This window comes from Amblyomma mixtum, chromosome 6 (genome assembly GCF_055824585.1).
Source record: "Amblyomma mixtum isolate Tamu chromosome 6, ASM5582458v1, whole genome shotgun sequence".
Classification (NCBI taxonomy): Eukaryota; Metazoa; Arthropoda; class Arachnida; order Ixodida; family Ixodidae; genus Amblyomma; species Amblyomma mixtum.
This window is the reverse complement of record NC_143017.1, coordinates 53,126,136-53,140,292: the sequence shown is the minus strand read 5'-3', so window position 1 is coordinate 53,140,292 and position 14,157 is coordinate 53,126,136.

Sequence of the window (14,157 nt, the reverse complement as noted above, 5' to 3'; positions counted from 1 at the left end):
AAGGTGAGGTCCGGACACGTATCGCGTGTAACGGAGTTACCTATACGAGTGGGTTGCGCGGGATCCGTGTGAAGAGTAAGGCCCAGTGTGGAAACAAGCTCCGCCAACTTGCGTCCGCGTTTCTCTTCACGTGTGTACCCCCATAAGGTGCTGGGAGCATTAAAGTCCCCAACGATTATGAGGGGATCCCGATTCGCGACCTTCAAAGCCCGGCTGAAGATGTCTGCGAATGTAACATTTGGTAGCTTTGGGGGACAGTAAATGTTGAGTATGTGCAATGGGGGGTCCTGTTTACGTAGCGGAAGGATCGTCACCATTACATAGGAGAAATTAGCGCTAAGATCCAGGTCAACCTGGGAGGCCGTGTAATTTTTATGTACGCAGAGGCAGCTCTGCGCATCCTGCTGGTACACCGTGTAACTGGCAAGGGTGGCGCCATTTCCTGGCTCCTGAAGGGCCACCACAGCAGGTAATTCTGGGAAAGTTGTAAGGAAAAGGCGTAGATCGGCTCGCTTTGTGCGTGCCTTGAATCCGCGACAGTTCCACTGTACAATTTGAATAGGGATCGAATTGCTTCGCGGATGCTTCCTATTTCTAGGGGCGCCCGCCATGATCAAGGGTAGAGTTGTGAGTTTGGAGAGAGGAGGCTTGAGAGCCAGTGGCTCCAAAGAGAGGAGCGTTCTCTATACTGGGGATGGCACAGGGGACCTCTTCTTCTTCTCCGGCGATTCGACGCCTAGACGCTTTGAGCTGCCGGCCTGCGAAGGTTTTGAGCGGGCCAGCGCGCTTGGGAGCGCGGGTGAGTTGAGCGAACTGAGCGGTTATGAGGTTTGGGATAGATGCCGCAAGGTGGCTAATTTTGTTGAGTGCCGCCGTAAGTGTGGCATTGATTTGCGTTTCCAATGCGGCTATTCTGTTGTTAACTTGAGTTTCGAGCGCGCTCACTCTCGCCTCGAGTGCCGTGAGGGCATGCGCAGCCTGTCCTGAAGGGGTTGCGTCGCTTTCCATTGCCTCTGCTGCGGGTGAGGCAGAGGTGTGGTTGGGGGAATTTTGGCGGGCCTCCGCTATTGCGAGGCGCTTTTGAAAATTTGCAACCTGCTCGCGGAGAGCAGATATTTCTTTTTGTTCGGCAGAGATTGTCCGTGGTTGGGATTGGGAAGGGGGAGGGAAGGGAGAAGCTGCCCTGCCCGCGCCGCTCACCTGGGAGTGTTGCTTGACAACGTTTGCCCACGTCTTGGTGCACGGGCCTGCCGACTGGCTCGAGCCGAGCCACCACCGCTGCCACGTGCAGATAGAGTGATGTTAACAGAAAAGAGAAAAGAGTGACAGAAGAGACGCGCGTCGCTACAACTGCGTCCGCCGAAGCGAAGACGCTGGCTGTTGGAACCAACAGAGCATAGCATTCCTGCTTTTAGAGAACTGAAAATATAAGCCAAGCATCGTAGTCCGAAACTTAGTGTAAAAAAAAATTCAGGGGGCACTGACTGTCTAAAGTGCGTAGAGGCGAAAGCGTTTTCCGCACCACTTTGACTGCCTCTGTGGCACTGGTGACGTCACCACTGGATGACGTCACACATAATTAATAACCAATTACCAAGCAATGACAAATTACGAATTAATGACTAATTACTAATTAACTGCTAAGAAATCACGCTTAAGCTTCGCCTTAACGAGTGGAACGCGGCATCGTGTTGTAGCGCTGCCGGGTGTCCATGGAACGCCGCCACCCGTTCGGCGCGATGCATTGCCCTTTGAACGCAACGCTTTTTGAGGAAAGGATATTCTCTGTCATCTCGGTGGACACCTCAACCCAACACCACCTAGATGTTGCTCAACCGCACCGTAGAGGAAAGGAGAAAGTGAGAGTGAAAGAAGAAAGAGAAAGACGTGCCGTAATGAAGAAAATCATTGCATTTGAGGAAACGAAGTTATGCAGTAAAGGTCTCATATATCTCGGTGGATAGGATAGGATAGGATAGGATAGGATAGGAAAACTTTTATTGTCCAACAGAAAGAAGGTAGCCAGAGGGCTACCCGCCTAGACGACGGCCGAAAGGTCTTGACTCTTGGCGGCGGCTTCGGCCAGTCGGACGAGTTGTAACTGAGTCGCCGGGTCGGAGCTCAGTAGCAAGGTCTCCCATTGATCTTTTGTGTTTATATCTCGTCCCTTCCGGGGAGCATGAGGACATTCCCATAGTATGTGGTCCAAGGTGGCCCTAAGTTCGCAGTTTGAGCATTTGTCTGAAAATTGCCCTGGGTACATAAGACTCCAGAGGGCCGGGTTTGGAAAGGTGTAAGTTTGTAACCGGCGCCAGTTGATGGCTTGGTATCTGGACAAGGATCTATCCGCTGGAGGAAGTCTAGCTCGTTGGAAACGATAGTGTTGTGTAATTTCTCTGTAGGTCACCATGCGATCCCTGTCTGTAAAGACCACCCCGCTCGGGTCCGCCCGGAAAGAAAAGCCTCGGGCGAACTCGTGGGCCGTCTCATTACCAGGCAGGGATGCATGTGCTGGTGTCCAGACTAGTGTAATTTTCCGGTCTATTACATGACGGCTTAGAATTGTATTTGTTAGAGGGGAGACCAGGCCCCTGCTGAAATTTAGTATGGCGACTTTGGAGTCACTGATGATGTGTCTCGCTTTTGTGCCTACACAGGCCAGTGCTATGGCAGCTTCCTCTGCAGTCTCTGGGTTACCCGAGAGTATGGAGGCACTTATTTTGAGGAGTTATTATTGACGACCGCGACGGTCATCGTGTTCTTACCATACTCAGCGGCATCCACGTAGACCACGTCCTCGTCTTTGTAGGAGCAGAAGCTCGGTGACACCCGTCATCCAGGCGCTGGATGTAACGCCTGACGGACGAGAGAATGAGCCACTAAAGGCTCTCGCCTTAAGACAGGCGTCGCCGTCATCGGTCGACTTCGTAAGTGCGCGCGTTGATGCCCATTTTACGCGAATCCAAGAGGCTATGCTTCACCGCCCTTGACTTCAGCACGGTGAAAACTCGTTCTTTTCGAGAATGGTGTAACGACTTTGAATCGACTGGCAGGGATATTCTACAGGCAATTTTCTCGCCGGGAAATGCTTCTTTGGCTGCCAGGCAAACGTCAACATACAGGCCGCGTACCGCCACTACCTAAAGGGCGTGGCGACTCCGGCAACACACCGTATTCTTACCACGGCCACCTCTCTCGACCGAACGGTTACTCTGTCGTGGGTCCCTGGGCATGCCTCGATCCCCGGTAATGAGCGCGTTCATGCGCTGGCCCGAGAACTCTCCTCCCGGACCCCGGAGGATCAGGCACCCAACCCTGCGCAAGAAGCCCCATCGGTCCTCTCTACATATCACCAAATCACCACATTTTACAAATTCAGCCGCATGACACTGCCACCACCCAACAGTACCTTGTCGCCCTTATCCAGCGCCACATGGCGGCAATTACAGACAGGCTGCTTTATTTCACCCCACCGTCTCTCATGCTTTCACCCCACCTTTCCTCCTGATTGTAACACCTGTGGCGTGCCCAAATCCACACTTTTCCACTACCTTTGGGAATGTCCTTCCCCTGAGGCAATACCCCCCATCCCCAATCCCACTCATTCTTCCTGGGAGGCTGCTTTACGGACCGCTCAGCCCGCCGGCCAGAAGTGGCTAGTGGATCGGGCTTTACGTGAAGCACAAGCCCGTGGACTCCTGGACCAGTAGAGGACCACCCTGGAAGATTTTTTTTTTGTGTAATAAAGTTGTTTCCATCCATCCAACATACCCAGGAAGAGCCAGAGAGTCGTTTTTTTTTTACAGAAAACAATAATGGGATGGGGTATCTCCTGAGCGCCTCTTTAAAAAAAATGCCCAGGCTTAGCTTGGTTAAGCCAAGAATGTGTTGCATATTGCGCGGTCTTTTTGCGCGAGGTATTACTTGGCGGCACTCGATTTTCTCAGCAGCTTTTCCTTGGATGGATGGATGGATGGATGGATGGATGGATGGATGGATGGATGGATGGATGGATGGATGGATGGATGGATGGATGGATGGATGGATGGACGGACGGACGGACGGACGGACGGACGGACGGACGGACGGACGGACGGACGGACGGACGGACGGACGGACGGACGGACGGACGGACGGACGGACGGACGGACGGACGGACGGACGGACGGACGGACGGGTGGGTGGGTGGGTGGGTGGGTGGGTGGGTGGATGGATGGATGGATGGGAGCGCCCCCTTTGAAACGGGGCGGTGGCAACCGCCACCATGCTCAGCCGTTCTTTTTTTCTTGTTATTTATTTTCTTTTTCTCTTTCCTTTTTATTTATTTATTGAATACTGCGGACATGCATGTCCAAGCAGGAGAGGGAAATACATACAAGAGGGAAAAGCAAAACAGGTGCGATAGTACCGAACGATATAAATGCCACAAAACATGCAACGCAAAAGTACAATTGAAAACGCGGTTACAGTACAGCTACTAACAGCTGTAAAGTACAACTTTTTCTTTTTTTTTCGTGGTTTGGTGACGTCACGTCACCAAACCACGTGACGTCACGTGGTTTGGTGGCTGCCCGGCCCCGCCCAAGGGCTGAACTGAGTGATTGCAATATGCTACGCATAAAATGAAAGTTCACAACCTCTTCAACGTACTTTTAGTGCGGTTTGTGCTACGACAGTCACATTTAAGAATTTCGCGGTCCCCCTCCTTGCGCGCACATTGCCCATGGACAAGAGAGTGGAGTTCGCTGAAGACCATATAGTAGAAGAACGACAACGGAGGCGTTATACACACGTGAAGCTTGATTACGGAAAATTAAAAAAAATGTTTCATCGTATGAAAAAAGAATATTGGCGGTTCTTTCTTCTTTCTGTATTGGCTCTATCCCTTATAAAAATGGTTTATAAATAGGGGTGTGCGAATATTCGAAATTTTCGAATATCTTTCGAATATTATATTTTTAGTATTCGTATTCGATTCGAAATCCAAGTATTCGCGTTCTTTCGAATAATCGACCCGACGCGAATATTCGTATCTAGCCGAATATTCATTGTGAGCACCGGCGTTCATTTCGGTCCGCAAGCCCTATCGATAGAGATATAACAACATGGCGGCGCCAAGAGCAATGCGCATGGATGAATAAAAAAGTTTTCCTTCGAATTTTTCCTTCGAGGAAGGAAATTTTTCCTTCCTCCAAGGGCCATGCCGTAGCTGACTGCGCCGGTGAGCTTTTTTCTGTCTATACCTGCGAAACTGCTATAGTCAGAGCTGTGCACGAAGTGCCTCGCGATACGTGCCAGTTCAGTGCCAAGTGAGAGGGCATTTTCTGTGGCTGGAGGAGTCGTTTCAGCTAGAAGGGAACTACTACTGCCTGACCATGGGGAGCAGCTGGTTTTCCTTCACGACAACCTTTTATGTTCATCCCAGCAAAGCGCTTTTGTGCTGATGGCAAGCTAGTCTTAAGCAATGCTGTGTACTAGCCATACTCTCCGATATTTCCACTCTTCTAAGAATAATGTTCGAGACGTTGATACTTTTTGTGCAGCCACACACACCTTTTGTGTTCATTTAACCATCGATAGTTGAACTGTGATGTTCTTGGGTGCTCAAATAAATGTTTTGTATTGGTTAAATGCGTCTGTCCTTGATTATTCGATATTCGATTCGATATTCGGAATCAAGTATTCGTATTCGATTCGTATTCGAAAAATTTGATATTCGCACACCCCTATTTATAAACAGTCTATCGACTATTGCCTTCCTATAGATATTTATTTTTGTCTATTCGTAGTCTATAGACAAAAGTCTACTAAAAGTGTATGAAAATATATCTATAGATTGTCTATAGACTGTCTATAGCATTTGTATTGCTTTTAGACTGTTCTCTGGTATTTGTCCATAGTCTATACTTTATGGACAGAAGTCTATGGACAGTGTCTACATTGTCTAAAAAGTTATTGTGGGGGATTGGCTACCGACATTTCCCCCGGCTTTCGTGGGGGGGGGGGGGGGGGGGGTGTTCTTTATTTTCAATCCAATGTGTGCTCCGCTTCGGGATGGGCCCTCTCCACCATTCACGCAGGGCATGAGATCAGTCAGCTGACCCTAGGCGAATTACGCTGTGATTGAAAGGGTACAGGTACAGCCTTTGTCAAAAGTACCCAGGCTGCACGTTTTTCTTCTCAGTCGTATATTAAGGCTATTATGCCAGCCCTCAAGCTCTAAGCCCCTGTATGGTAAGAAGAACCCCTGTTCTCTCCTTCAAAGAACTTTTTGATTTTTAGGGAAGCCGTGAGGGTTCTGTTATACGAGTGAGAAGCAAAGCTTGCAGCCTGGTTACTTTTGGCAAAGACTGTACAAAATCATGAATGCAAACCAACGATATGATTTGTTACGCGGGCGCAAGGAGGCACCTTCTAACAAGATTCAGTCAGGCATATTAAGTTGAACATAATTTAATATCATATTTAACGTTGTATACGAGGAATTTCCACCCTCATTGTGTGATACCAAGGTGCACTTGCCCCACTTATTGTTACGTCACCGAACACAGTGGTTATTTACGCGAACAGCCAGTGCTTGCCGGAGACGTCGACGTCATCAGTATTGTTGTAGTCCAGGTTGGTCGGTAGACTGTGACGTCAGTGTGCGCTTCAGCTCCAGCGTGGACCGAGACCGAAGCTGGTGCTACAACATCGTTCGTGATTAATTATTCACGCCGCGGACTGATGTTCTAAGCTCATTTTCATGATTATTGGGCCCTCAAGCATTTTTGAAGGCAGAAAAACGGGCAACCAAAAGCTTTGCGTCTGTACCCCTCTAAGGAAACCGAAACCCTCCACGGGTTTCGAGCACAATCTTCGAGCACATATCGTGTCATGTTATAGGGAGAAGTGGTCTCGAAAGAACACGTGGTGTTCAGGAACACATACGCTGCGATTCACAGGAAACTTACGCCATAATGTAAACTACAATTTCACGCAACTTATACGAACACAGTGCTATTTTCAGTTACGTTTCTTGTGGCGCGGACACTGCAAATTAAGAAGAGAAAAAGGAAAAAAAAAATGTGTATACACACAAGGCGCTGTGCATACCCGTCTTTTTGTCCTCGCTTTCTTTGCGCTGTTCACGTCACAGGAATGTACAGTTATAACAAATATAACTAGCTCTATGCATTACGTTACATTTTCTTTTTTGTTGGTGTTGCCAGTCGAAAACACGGCAGAAAATATGCTGTCGTCAGAACAGATTTTTTGTAGTGTTGTTGCCCATAAATTTGTGGTAGCAACAAAAAATTTCAGACCACACTTAAGCTCCTCCTTAAGAGTATGACGCGATAGCGCAGTTGGGTTAAGCTTTCCATTGTGAGCAGTTTGACACCTTTGAACACATTTTTTTTTCAATTGTTTCAAAATAATTGAGTGGTCAGCTACGCACACTAAATTTTCTTAATCAGCATCATTAAGGCTTTTCATTCTGAGAATGTTGACACCCTTCAACCCTCTCTTTCCCATTTTTTCTTTTTTTTTCGTCTCTTTAATTAATCAGTCAGGTACGTCGACTTGACTAACTCATCACTAGAGACCGGATTTTAGGCAAATGCCTATTTTTTTCAACGCCTCGTAGGCGCACCATTTTTACATATGAGCACGAATTAGGTGTTGACAACTTGTTTAATACTCTTTTTATAGTGCCTATAAATGCCTATTTTAGGTGTCAGTGCCTATAAATGCCTATTTCCGACGTCGATGCCTAAAAACGCCCTATTTTACAGAAAAGGGGCCTGAAATACGCTGTGGTTTTGCTTTCAGATTCTGTTTGCTTTCGAATACATTGCGGTTTTGAGTAGAACACACGAGTGGCAACATTAGATGACCGCGTCAGTTGGCTGTGGTGAACACTGCCCCTACGCCGGCTGCGTACACAATACCAACCACGTCAGCCGAAAATATCGAAGCAACCTTTTTCCTATTTTCTGCTATTTTATCGTAGCAGCTTGTTGATGACTTTGGCTGTTAAAGTGGTAGTTGACCAGATGGCACCACATTTCGGAAAATATACGGAGTAAGTTATAGGCTCGTCCAAATAATTCCCAAACCAACTGTAAAATCATTAAAACTTCCTGTTGGGCGAGTTTCGTCTCTCTTGTCCGTGTCTTTGTTTGCGCTATAACATTTCTACTTCAACTGTAAAATGTTCCATAAACCTGCTGAAAACAGTTTAACTGGTTAAAATTTCCACCTGGGTAGCCTGCCTTATTTTCGTTCCTTGTGCCCCAGCCGCATGCCATCTTCATCAAATGGCATTTGGCGGTAATCTTGTTGGAGCAGGCCACACTAGACAACTGGCAGTCGTGCGTGCATACGAAAACGCATTCGTGCACTCAAACCATAGAGTAAATGACTCAATGACTGCTTCCATTGTTTTAACAGTGATTTCTAGATGGATGATGTTTATTTTACCATGGATCCTCGTGGATATACTACGTAGGCCCGTGCAGAACTATGATTCTTTTCGGCATATTCCGCATCAAGCAGCACTGTGTGTAACATTTTCTAGCATCTCGTATTTATGGTTTCCAGACCCTTCTAATGGCAAGCACCATTTGATAGTCGCGTGGTTCCAGACACGTGAAGCCACAAACTATAAAACACGGTTTACACAAATGACAACATATTTATTAATGTCAAAGCATCGTGTATGCCTGCAATAAATAAGTTCAATTCCTGTGTGAGCGAAGGCCAAACTCATTTGTCAGACGCTTTGAATGTACAATGTTTCTATCAATTTATAAATACATAAGGTGTTCATTGTTTCTACTTTTGTACACGACAAGCGAATTGTTTGTTTCGAGGTATACCAAAGTGTTTTAAAAGGGTTGGTAACCGTCCCTTTTGCTGTGCTGAAGCATGTGTATTGTACGAAAAGTTGCGCGACAGCCTTAAAAAAAACGGCTGCTTATGTTCGCACCTTGCTTAAGGTCCCAAATCATTCCTGCTGTGTTTTTGTTTTATTTTACGGGAGATATTTCGCACTAAAGTTCAGAACTGTGTGCACTTTTGATAAAGTTTATAGTGCCTATTTTTCTCCGTTAGGTGCCTAAAATGCAATTTTAGTCGCCTATTTATGGCGCCTAAAACGTGCTTTTTAGTGCCTAAAAATCCGGCCTCTACTCATCACCGCCTATCACACACCAATCATTCATCAATCACTGGAACCACAAATTACCGTGACGCCATTTTTTTTTTTTTTACGCAGCGCCTGATTATTTCCGACACGCGGTGCCGACAACTTCGCCGACGGCTTTTCGGTCGAACGAGCTGTATACTCTGCTGAGTAAAATTTTTTATTAACAACAGAATTTTCTGTGGCATGCTGCTGTCCCTTGTCGTAGCGACACAACTACAGGAAAATGCCACAATACGACAGAAAAAATACTACAGAACTAGAGAAAATCTGTCATTAAGGCAGCAATTACTCATTGGCATCCACCCGAGCGAAGCCTTACCGCCGTAAGCCATAAGGTTGCGCTTGGGTGGATGCCAATGAGTACGTACGCCATTATTACGAATGTATTCCACCTTGCGGGATTCCTGTAAACATTTTACCAAAATCTGTCATTCGACAAGAGGACAAAAATGTTGTCGTATTCTGGGCACGATTCTCTCGTTTCTTTTTTTCTTTACTTTTTTTTTAATGCGGTGCAGTTTTGCCATAACGCATGCTCGAGAACGCGAGAAGAAAGATTTCCGAATGTAAAACAAGCTTGAGTCACGCATCGTCTGGAGCTTATTCATCGGCGCGATGATGCGCTCGCCGGCGCTCCCGTCGGTCTACGCGTATCGTCGTACAATGCCGCAGCGGGGCGCGCGCCTGATTGTGCGCGCTTGCGTGGGCGCGCGTGGCATTGGCTCGACGACAGCCAGGGCTCGGCCGCGTGGGACGACCTCTGAACTCGCCATCTGCTTGCTGCCACGAGGACACGTCACTGCCCCCTGGGGTGAGATGTGTTCCATTCACCCTGCTATAGAAGGTTACAGAAGCGCGATGTCGAGTTTGAGGGGAAAAAAGAATACCAGTTCCTGAACACACAAGCATCTCTTTCTGAAAACAAAGCTCTTGTAAGGTATGGAAAGAGCAAGGACTAAACCACAGGTATCGCCGCCGCAGGCCAATATCGCAAGTGCAATCGTGATGGTGGAAATGGAGAAAATCCCACAGATCTCTGAGGCTAGCAAACGTGGATGCAGGTTACGCGTTTGGTCGATACTGAAGTATATAAGTTTTGTTTTCAAACCAGCAGTGCACTTATATCACACGAGGAAGACGGAAAAAAGACAACCTGAATGTTGGGAGTCAAATAAAACCTGCAATTGACGGCGCAACAGGCAACCTGCTGAGTTTCCGTAGGCTCTGGGGTGCTTCGCGGCTATTGCGTTCTGCGTGCCCGCATAGTTTCGTTAAGCGCCTCGATTTACAAGGCCGGAGCAGCACACGACCTCCAAGTGCCTCTCTGGATGCTCCTCGGACGAAGTAACTTCGACAATGAAATAGAGTTGTGTATAGCCAATGTTCAACGCGCCTCCACGTTAGCAAACGCACTGATCGGCATGTTCGCTCCGTAAGTTATTCCATAATTCGAACACACCCGCACGTACCATTCGCTACACATCAGTCGTGACGGTGGCTGGGCGGTGACGGCGACGGCGACGTTTTCGACTCCTCGGAGCTTTTTTTTTTGCCAGACCCGCTGCCTCAGCCCTCAAAAGCATCGCACGCTGTGCGTAGTTGAGGCCTCTGAATGCAGGCCACAGTTCTTTTCGAGAACGTCGTTGTCGGAATCGTGAATGGGATCGATCGTAACGTTGGTGCAAATTTAAACGAAGTGACGACGACTGATAAGGGCCTTCAACGTCCAGCCGGCAGTAGCGTTCATTTTGGCTGCTGCTAGGCTGGAGCGCAGCGCTCGCTACCAGCAATCACGGAGTCCTCGTTTCCGTTACTGTTCTCCTATTTCGTCATTAGAGAGTCTCTAGTTTGAATCGCAGCGGCGGGAAAAAGTTTCTCAACTTGGAATCCATTCGTTTGGAAAACGTTTATTTTGTCAAAATGTAGATGCAGACGGTCCACGCTAGATGGCCTCCAGCCCCTGGCTAGCGGCGACCTTAGCGGCCCACTCGGTGGCCTAATGCTCGGGTCAGAGCTGACCAGAACGGCTCCCCACTGCTCAAGAAAAAGAATTTGCACTAGATCCTCCGGTGAATGTTCTTCTTTACATTGCCATAGTATGTGATCGTTTATGGTTTATGGGGGTTTAACGTCCCAAACGATTCTGGCTGTGAGGGATTATACGTGGCTGTTTCGCCACAGAACCTGCACTCGGGGTTAAAGTCATCGGGATACATTTTTGCCTTGGCAATAAATGATCAACCTTTCGCTGCCGGACAACGGCAACAAAGCCACGAGATGCCGAACTATCGGATTTTACTAACAAAAAATTCAGGGGGGTGCTTTGTTCACCTAAAGTGTGGTGAGGCGAAAGCCTTAAGCGCGGTGTTGCTGCTTGTGTCACCGATGTGGGGTTATGTTAAAAGAGCGGAACGCGACAGCGTCTTGCAACGCTGCCAGGGAGTCCAGAGAACGCCGTCGCCCATTCGGCTCTACGCCTTGCTCGACGGTAAATTGGTTTTTGAGGAAAGGAGATGTATCTGTCTCGTATATCTCGGTGGACACCTAAACCTTGCCGTAACGGGATGGGAGGAAGATGGGAGTGAACGAAGACACCGTATTCACTAGACGCGCATTTGTTCATTCCGAGCCATCGAGCTGGCATGGCGGAGTGGTTAGTGTGCTCGTCTCACACTCCGGAGACCCTGGTTCGCTTCCCCTATTCGACCAGTTGTCTACTCGGTTTTATTTGTTTATCTGGTCTGACTAGAAATGTTAATTACGCTAATTGATTAATTAAGCGATTAACTAAACTCAGTCCCACTTACTTGGAGCATCACTATATGATCCCCTTATTGGTTGCACGGTTCTTAGCCAGAGTACAACTGGCCACGCTTGAAATTCGAGCACTGTGACGTCACGACCATTTCGACCAATTGAAACAAGCTCAGCGTAGCTACGACGCGACGGCGACCACTCGAGGTCTCGCTTTGGCTGCCGGAGTATTACTTTCGCAACAAAGAAATTTGATAGCGGTGTCCTCAGTTCCCCTTTAAGTGCTGCGAGGCCGAAAGCATCAGTTTGTCAAACTCTATGGTTTGTCATCCTGAGCGTTCGACCTCGACTCTGGTTTCGCAGGAGAAATGAAGACACATACGAGCTGTGCGTTCGCGGTCGCATCACACTACGAATTGAGGTACTTGTGCGCATTCCTTTCCTCTAAAATAACAGCGGAAGGGCTAGCCTCCTCGTTGATTTTGAGGAAAGGAATGACGCATGAATGGCTGGTCAGTGTACCTCTCAATCGCGCTTTGAGGTACGTGGCGTGATGTGCGCCGGCGAAACCCGTGTTTTCGAACATTTTTTTCCTGCTTAGGAACGCTATAGCGCCAGCCATTTGGAAGCTAAAACTTTGCTGGCATAGGGAAGCCAAGGTCATCGGCGCTGCAGTTTGACCTTCAAGCGGAAGAGTGGTGGAGGTGTGGCAGCCACGTGACATATCCTCTCTCATTACCTCATTTATCCCTTCTCTTACTTCGCGGTTCGGTTGTCCACCGAGATATATGCGACACAGTTACTGCGTCACTTCCCCGCCTCCAAACTGATTTTCTTCTGCGCGGTGTATTAGTAGTAAGTGGTGTTAATAAAAACATGATAAATGGAAGGAAAAGATTTTTGCTAGCCCCGTCATCTGCCATCGCTGCGGGAAGCACCTGAGCTGGGGCAGCAGAAATAAAGATAGCAAGCAGTGTGTAGAAGTGAAATGAAAGAGGTGAGGGGATAGTAGAAAGGACAGGGGGAGATGTACAGTGGGCAGTAAATCTATTTACATATTAACACAGTAAAATATGTACAGTTCGCAGGCGCTTGAAGTTCTTGTTGGGCACAGCACAAACACGCGCATCTGTGCGATGTCAGTGATCGGAGAAGCCCTCCGGTCTAATTCCTACCACCAGGGGTTCTTTAATGTGCACTGACATCGCACAGAAAATGGCCATGGATATTCTGTGCGATGGGATCTCTCCTCTTAAATGCCCTCTGGCGTTGAGGGTAAACTAAATGGAATGCAATGAAGTGTCTGTGGTGGTGCTTGAAAAGATACTGCTCTGGTGTCTTCACGCATCAGGTTTTTTTTTCTCATGCGAAAACACATCAAGAATATAATTGACTGTCCGGTCCCTAAAATGTAATGCCAAAATTCATCAAGAATTTATGATTTCGGGCTGATCCGAAAACACAGCATATAGGTCTTTTGTTAATTTGTGATGACTCATCACGATTAAATCGTAATATCAGAAATTCTATATACATTTTTGTAAGGTGGGTGCCTTTTGCGTTTAAATAAATAATACATTGGTTTTTGAGGAAAGGAAATGGTGCAGATCTAACATACCTCGGCGGACACCTCAACCGCGCCGTATCCCGGCCGCGGCGGTTGAATTTCTTTGGAGGAGAAATTCTAGAGGCCCGTGTACTGTGCGATGTCAGTGCACGTTGAAGAACCCCAGGTGGTCGAAATTTCCGGAGTCCTCCACTACGGCGTCTCTCATAGCCTTATTATAGTCGCTTTGGGACGTTAAACCCCATAAAACCAAACCAAACCAGCCAAGGGAAGGGAGAAAGGTAGAAGTGAAAGAAGAAAGGAAGAAAGAGGCGCCGTAGTGGAGGTCTCCGGAATGATTTCGACCACCTGGGAATTTTTAACGTCCGCTGACATCGCACAGCGCACGGGAGCCCTTTTCGTTTGGCCTTCATCGAAATGCGTCAGCCGCGGCCAGGATTGCATCCGGAACCCCCCCTTTCCAAAAAGGGCTCCCTGGGCGCTGCCATATTGCCGCGGACCTGGCTCGAGCTACCTGCGCGCTAAGCCATGACGAGGACGAAGTGGTCGCGTTCGCGTGAGGCGCGCTCGAGCTGGCTCTGTTCTGGGCGATTAAAAACTCTCGGCCGTTCTGCGGTCCCCCTCTACGTCTACGACTGTTCTCCGT